A 7890-nucleotide genomic window follows, 5' to 3' on the forward strand; every position below is an offset into this window, starting at 1 on the left:
CCGAATATCTTCCTCTGTTGCAACTACCAGAGTGTTTGGCTAAATAACAGCAAATATTAAAAGGATTTTTTCAATTGCCTTAGAACAAATTTCCAACTCGTGATGAAAACAATCAAGGCTCTCAAACATAGCCCTTTTCATTTCCTCTGCCAATGTGAGACCAGTGTCCTTTGCCTTCTCTCCCGGCATTGATTTTACTCTCCCTCTCCTTTCCATAGACATGTCCATTTCTTCACATGTAGTCGTTGCATAACAAATGGCCTTCTCCACAATTTCACTGCACTGATCTGCAAGAAACTCTTTCAGACCTTGTAGTTTCACAAAGCACTTTTCAAGAGTGAGTCCCACTGTTTGCAAGTACTTCTTTGTGATATTAACTTCTTCTAGAACTTCACATCAGAAAAAAAGGTAACACAAAAAAGAAAAATCACATACCGCCGATAGCAACATCTGAGCTCATCCTCTTGTGTCCACAGTTTCTTCTGGACTACACAGTCTTTCAAGGGTTGAAGTCAGTTTTTCAAAATTTGCCCTCACTGGCTTCACAGCATCATAATGAGCGCTCCATTTTGTTTGGGAAAGTCTTTTCACTGTCACACCTAAATTCTCCATCAGCAATTCCCAACGATGTGTAGAAACCAAAAAAAAAAAGGAATACGCTCTCTCAAATGTTCCAAAAAGGTCACACAGGAAGTAACACTTCCAAATGAGTGCACCCCACAGGAGGTTCAAGGAACACCACCATGAATCCCTGCCATAGTTGCAGCATTATCATATCCTTGACCACGGCAAAGGCTTATGTCTTGTCCATCTTCCTCCAGATGTTGCAGGGTATTTTCTGTGAGCTCAACAGCAGTCTTTCCAGCAATAGGAAAGAAGCTCAAGAATGATTCTTTTCCTTTAACCTTGTCACCTACAATATGAACATATCTGATCACTTCACACATCTGATCAGTGTGGGACACATCAGGGGTGCTGTCAAAAAGAATCCCAAAGTACTTTGCTTTCTTGATATCAGCCACTATATTGTCCTTAATGTGATTTCCCAAAAGACAAATTAATTCATTTTGAATTTTTGGAAAGAAATAGGAAGTCATTCTCTTTCCAGATGCAACAGCATGTTCCAGTCTCATGGAATGTTCCTTTAAAATGGGATCATAGTTTGAGAGCAAATCTATCAATTCCAAGAAGTTTCCTTTGTTTGCTGATGACATGGTCTCTCTATGACCACGAAAAGGAAGATTCTGGTGAGCCAGAAACAAAGTTACATCCAAGAGGCGATGCAAAATATCCCTCCATTTCCTATTCTCTGTATCCATTATTGTTTGATGGACATGATCAAGGCATTTTTGTAGCTTCAATCCTGCTCTTAAGGTCTTCAATTTCTCCAAGCATGTAAGATGTTGCTCAGAAGCCTCATGATCAGACACCTTTTTGGGTTCAGCTTCTACCACAATTGAAACCCAGTAACAAAACTAAATGTACCTGTTAGTTTGTCATCTACAGCAAAAAGTCTGCAGCAAAAACTAAACAAACTCTGTTTTGATGGAGAGTACACCATCCACGTTCTAAGAATTTTGACGCCATTAGGCAGAGCCTTATAGAACCATGCAGTGGTCTGCTGTCGACTCTTCCCTTTTGATTTCTCTACTTGTCTCTCAACAGGACTGAAGGGCCCATCTCTATTTTGGAAAGGTTCACTTCCCCTCTTACTGAGTTCCCCTCTTAAGACATCTGAAACTGGAACTGGCCAAGGAGCAACATCAGAATAAACTGACAGTCGTACAGTCTCCTCTTCTTTTTCTTCATCATCAGAGACTTGCTGACTTGCAGGCTTTTGCTGGCATCTCCTTTGTCTACATCCCTTTCACCGCTTGAAGATAAAACAATGTTCTCCAATTCTTACACGTTCACATATAAATTTTCCTGAGAAGATACTTCGGGCATTTCACCTCTGGATTCACCAGACTGAATGTCTTCAGCACTTTCTCTTACTGCGGTAGATGTTGAAGGTGCAACATATTTAAAAATTGATCCAGACATCGCCTCAGCTGACTTTTCTCTTGCCTTCTTAATTTTTTATTGCTGAGACCCGCTTCATATTGATGTTTTCTTCAAAAAAAATCTAAATATATTTTGGTTGTAGCCAGGGTTGGTTAGTGCGATATCTGTCTTATATTTCCCATCTTGACATGCCATTTGTAAAAGAAAACAATCTAGGGTATTTCAAATTGTCCACAATTTTTTATTAGTCACAAACCTTGGGCATAGTTAGTGTTCACATTTTTATTTTTTATTTTTGCATTCTAACAAAAACTGCACTTTTCACTTCAACATCAAACTTTTCAAACAAAACACTCATATTTGTGTTTAGCGATGTCCCACGAGTACTGCAGTATAGTACATTCATTATATATATATATATATATATATATATATATATATATATATATATATATTGGCATATCCTTAATACATTATTATTTAGAGAGTTGAAGGGTCTGCCTCAAAACCCAGGTGGGTTCCCCTGCAGGAAGTGATTTAAACTGCAAATCCGGATGTAGGCTGTATTTGCCAGAGGGGGGGACCCCTGTTTCCCCCCCTACCCCCCCCCCCCCCCCCCCCCGTTGGAGTTTCTTGCAGAAGGCAAGTATCTGGGCTCCCTATAGGACCTAGTCGTTAGTGTGTACTATGCACGTAGTTAAAGATCTTATTTTGCAGGGCGGCACAGCACTCGCTAAAGGTGTTAAGGGGATAAACACATTTCTAGGAACTGTATTGCTATGAAATGTAATACATTTACTAATATCAAACATACTGAAAAAAAGAGAAGCAGCATAGGAAAGGGATTTGGGTTCAAAAGATGGAGCGGCAAGGGCACAGGTTTTGTAGAAAGGGGGTGGTGAAAAACTTCTAGAAAATTCCTGCCCTGCCCCTGTCCACAAATACCTGGTCTCCCCCCTTCTAGAAAACCCTTGCCCTTTCTTTCCCCTTATACAAAAACACTGAAACCCTATTCTATAAAACTCAGCTCTGGCAACCCCCACACATAAAAACCCTGTACCCACCCTACACATCAAATCCATCCCCCCTCCCCTTTCATATAAAAACCCTGCACCGCCGTCACATAAAGTTCATACACCCCTACACATAAAAACACCCCCTTAATAAAAAAAAATAACACATGAACACCCTCATTAATTGGAATCCCCTGCACCACCCCTTAATAAATTAAAACCCTGCACACCTCCTTAATAAAATAAAACCCATCATCCCCCTTAAAAAACAGCACACCCCTAATAAAACCCATTAACCCCCCTTAATTAAACCCCTTAACCCCCTTAATAAAATTAAACCCATGCACACCCCCTTAATAAAACCCATTAACCCCCTTTAATAAAACACCTTAACCCCCCTTAATAAACCCCTTAACCCCCCCCCCCTTAATAAAATAAACCCTGCATCCCCTTAAAAATTACACCCCTTCCCTTCACATATAATTATTTACTCACATTTTGATGATGCCTTAGTCCGACTGCTGGTGATGTCGTGACCCCACGTTGCGCCAGAACACTCCTGCTGCTCTGACTCCACAGATGCAGGTGCCGGGCGCAAAAGCGTTGCGGTCGCGGTGCAGCAGTGGCATGCTGGGAGTTGTAGTTTAGCAACATCTGGAGGTCCGCAGGTTGAAAATCACTGTTGGGTTCAGAATCTTTTTTTTCTAGATTTTGGACCTTTAAAATAGGCAGGTGCGTCTTATATACCGGTGCGTCCTATAGGGAGAAAAATACGGTATCTCCATTCCACATATTCCAGAAACTGTAGAATGATGTATTGAAGAAGACACTGTTACAATTTACAGAAACCTCTTTACTTATCGTAATGGGCCATGTGCTCTACTTGCCATTCCCATGGGGGTAAAACAGTGCTTGCAGATAATCTTCTGATAGGAATGCCGCCTGCACCGCAAGAATGATTTAAACACAAGTTTCCTGGATGTGTCAAATTTCATGTTTCTCGCATACAGGAAGATAAGCCATGTACACATGTTCCTTGTCACGTTACATATCAGCGGTGGAGACGAGGAGCATCAGTTACTGTACACAAGCTAAAGTGCTGGGCTATTTCTATAAATGCCTGATAAATCAGCGTATTACCAGATGCCCACACGTCTGCTATGTAAAGCAGTAGGCACCTGAGTGATTTAGTAGCTGCTTTGTGGGCAGCACGCAGAAGCACACGCTATGTAACTATGCTGTGTTTTGCGCAATATATTCTAAATGAAATGTAATTCCCTGTATGTCTTGGGTCACGTGTAATGCTCTTTCTAACCATGACAAAATACTTTTTCATACCAATTAACCTTTTGACGTTCTCTTCCAGCAGTCATCATTCTTCTTCATTTAAAGACACATTTAAACATTGTTAAAGGGGGAAAAAAAAAATCCTGTAGTTGCTCCTCACTGGTCGAATTGTCCGAATGGAAATAAATATTCTCAGCTTGAATTACTTTGTCTTTTCTATTTTTTGCTATTGGACACTAAGAAAAACAAATTTTTATCATTTTGTCAGCTAGGGAAAGAAATAACATTATGCATCATGTATGCCCATATTAGTAATGAGGTACATACTGACAGATTTAGCCTTACAACTTTGTTTCTTTTGTGGTACAATTTAAAGGGGTCGTCCATACTTAGATTTGAAAGTGTCTGTCCCCGTACTGCAAATTAAACCAATGTTGTACAGTATATACCAATAAGATCAGCTGATGGATGACAAACTCTCCTAGTCTGATCTTTGAGTGTTTTTGATGTAGTCGGCTTTAATATAAATGAAGAATAAAGGAACGATCCGCAGTGAAAATCATTTGACCTTTGCTCGGGGTCACTGATCATGTATAGTCAGTTTAAAAACCAGTATAGACTAAAAAGTGTACAACTGCATTGGCAAAATGACCAGTAGGCTTTTAGGTTGAACTCAATGGACTCTTGTGTTTTTTAACCTTACAAACTATGTTATTATGTTACCATTATCAGATGACTAGTCCCAAACAGAAATCCGCTATGCTCTTCTCAATACTAGACCCTTTCGGTGCTCACATTATAAGAATATAGATGCAAGTCCCAAACAGATACCAAAGAAATGGAGCACTCACCAGGTCATCTGGGGTCATCAAGCTTCTTTTATTTGATGGAGCTTGGCAGCATACAAACATGTAAGGGAGAGCGGACGGAACAAGGTGAGTGGGGGAGAGGGTTGGGCGACGGTCCGTATTCGCGCATGTAGCGCTTCGTCAGGCCCCTGAGGGGCCTGACAAAGCGCTACGTGCGCGAATACGGACCTTATTGATGACCCCCACAGTATTGATGACCCCGAATGACCTGGTGAGTGCTCCATTTCTTTGTTACCTATTATCAGATGACTGTTCATACATCTGACATCTAATGTGTTTGGTAACCTTTAAGGGTTCGTTCACACGTAAGCAGATTTGATGCGCAGGATTTGATGCTGCAGATTTCAATGTAAACTAAATGACTGAGCACAGCTTCTAATCTGCAGTTACAAGCCCTGTGCATCAAATCTGCGCAGGATCCTTTACGTATGAACGTACCCTAAAGGCTAATGCTTTAGTGAGAACATTGACCAACCACATTTAGTCTTAGGCACACTTCGAAAACCAACTATTTAGTGACCGCTGGTTAAGGCCTCGTTCACACTGCCATTGGGCTCCATTAGGTGCCTTTGGCAGTTCTGACAAGTTTAGCGGAGAAAAAAAACAAACATGCAAGCCCTTTTTTTTTCTCTGCTAAATTTCTGTAAAATTACCAGATCACCGATGGGCCCCATGCAAGTGAATGGGGGCCATCGTGACCCGGCAGTAACTGTTTGCATCTGACCTGTTTAAGGGACCTTTCTTCTCAAGAAAAAATAAATAAAAGATCCAATTGGACCCTTAATGGGTTGGATACAAATGGGCGGGTGAACCCTGCCTAAATCAGGAATCACATAGATTGACTGTTGCCTTTATTTCTATGAATTCTTTTTGACTGCACTGAACCAATTCAATACTGAAGTAAGCAACTGGGTCAGGTTTGTCAAGTTGTTATGAATAATTTTCCAAAGAAATACCATTCTTTCCTTGATGTTGTCAGAAGGCATGTGTCTAGCAACCATTTTGTCTAGTATCCTGAGGAAATCCTAAGGCAATCTTAAAGCCTCATATAGTGTCTTCCAGAACTTGGAGATGAACTGCACTTCATGATCTGAGACTGTGAGCAAGGAGACAATGAAGGTGTAAGATCAACATATAGAAGAGAAGAAAGAGCGGAGCCCACACCTGTAAATCTTGCTTGAAGTGGTTTATTTCAGTAAACACTGAACAAATTCCAACGTCCCATCACCCCTAGACCAAGCAGAGCTGGAGCGGCAGGAGCTATTCACCTGGACGACCGCGCAGTTTCACGCTGACGGGCGTTTCCTCAGGTCCCCGGTGACAGCTTCCTGTTGCTCAGTATGGTCTATAAATAGTATACACATGGTAATGTGAGTATAAAAAGACAAAATAGAAAATACATAGAAAAATTTCTAAAATCTGTATAATATAATAGACTAGTAACTGTAAAAGCAAAACAATGTGGTATTTAGAGGAAGGAGCCCATTTCATTCCGGTCATTCAGACCTAATGCTCCTAAAGCTTCAGTTTTAATAATCCACCGTCCCTCTGCACGGGCTAAATTATCATGCCTGTCTCCACCCCTGTCAGGACACATAATTCTCTCAATTCCTGCAAATCTTCATTCTTTTATCTCTCCTCCATGAACGTTTTGCATGTGTGTAATAAATCGTTGTGCTCCTACTCCTGCTCTTACTGATCTGAGTTGTTCTTACATGGAGTTTTCATTTTGTTCTGCCTATATAATAAAATCCGCACGAGCAGAGTAGGCAGTACACCACGAAAATGGTTTGACAAGTGATTAGTTGATTTACCGTAATTCTATTAGCACCCAGATTAAGGACTTTTCCTGGAGACATATGACTACAAATAGAGCAGTTCCTGCATTTCATGTTGCCCATAGGAACAACATCGTTCAACCAGTGTTGTTTTTTGGGCTCTATTGTTTTGATATTGTTTCCTATTAAGTACGTTACCAATGGTTTTGCTGCGCTTGAAATTGATAATAGGACTAGACAAGTGCATTTTTTGTTTAAATCTGGTTCTTGCTGAATAATATACCAATTTCTTCGCAGTATACCAATAGTTTTATTCATACGGGTGTTTGCAAACGAAAATATAGCCTTATTCTTGTTCTCATCTTTGCCATTAGGTGTTTTAGTTTTATTTCTCTTATTATTCTGTAGTAGAGTCGATCTATCAATCTGTTTCACTTTATCGAAGGCCTGTTGAATAATTTTATGGGGATAGCCTCTCTCCAGTAATCTAGTGGTTAATTCTCCCGCTTGTTCCAAGAATACATTGTCTTTGTTATTAATTCTTTTAAGGCGTACAAATTGCCCGTATGGTATACTGCGCTTCACGCAAAACGGGTGAGAGCTGTCAAAATGCAACAATGCATTCTTGGAAATAGGTTTCCTGAATCCTGAAGTGACAAGTGTGCCCTGCATGACCTGAATTTTGACGTCAACTAACTCCAATGATTGGTCCCCAAAACAATGAGTGAATGTCATATTAACCGTGTTGACAGAATTGATTTCTGTAACAAAATCATTGAACTCCTTTTGCGAACCTTCCCATACAACGAAAATGTTGTCCGCAAATCTTAGAAATAATTTAATATTTCCAATGTAACGATTTGTAGATGAAAAAATATAATTGCTTTCAAAAATGGAAATAAATAAATTGGCATACGTGCACGAGATGGGCGTGCCCAT

At 40.3% G+C, this 7890-nt stretch overlaps 1 pseudogene; it reads right to left on the reverse strand.

Moving 5' to 3' along the window:
• Positions 1–728: 728 nt before the first annotated feature.
• LOC130274573 (zinc finger MYM-type protein 1-like) lies at positions 729–7890 on the reverse strand (annotated as a pseudogene).

Source organism: Hyla sarda, chromosome 5 (genome assembly GCF_029499605.1).
Source record: "Hyla sarda isolate aHylSar1 chromosome 5, aHylSar1.hap1, whole genome shotgun sequence".
NCBI lineage: Eukaryota > Metazoa > Chordata > Amphibia > Anura > Hylidae > Hyla > Hyla sarda.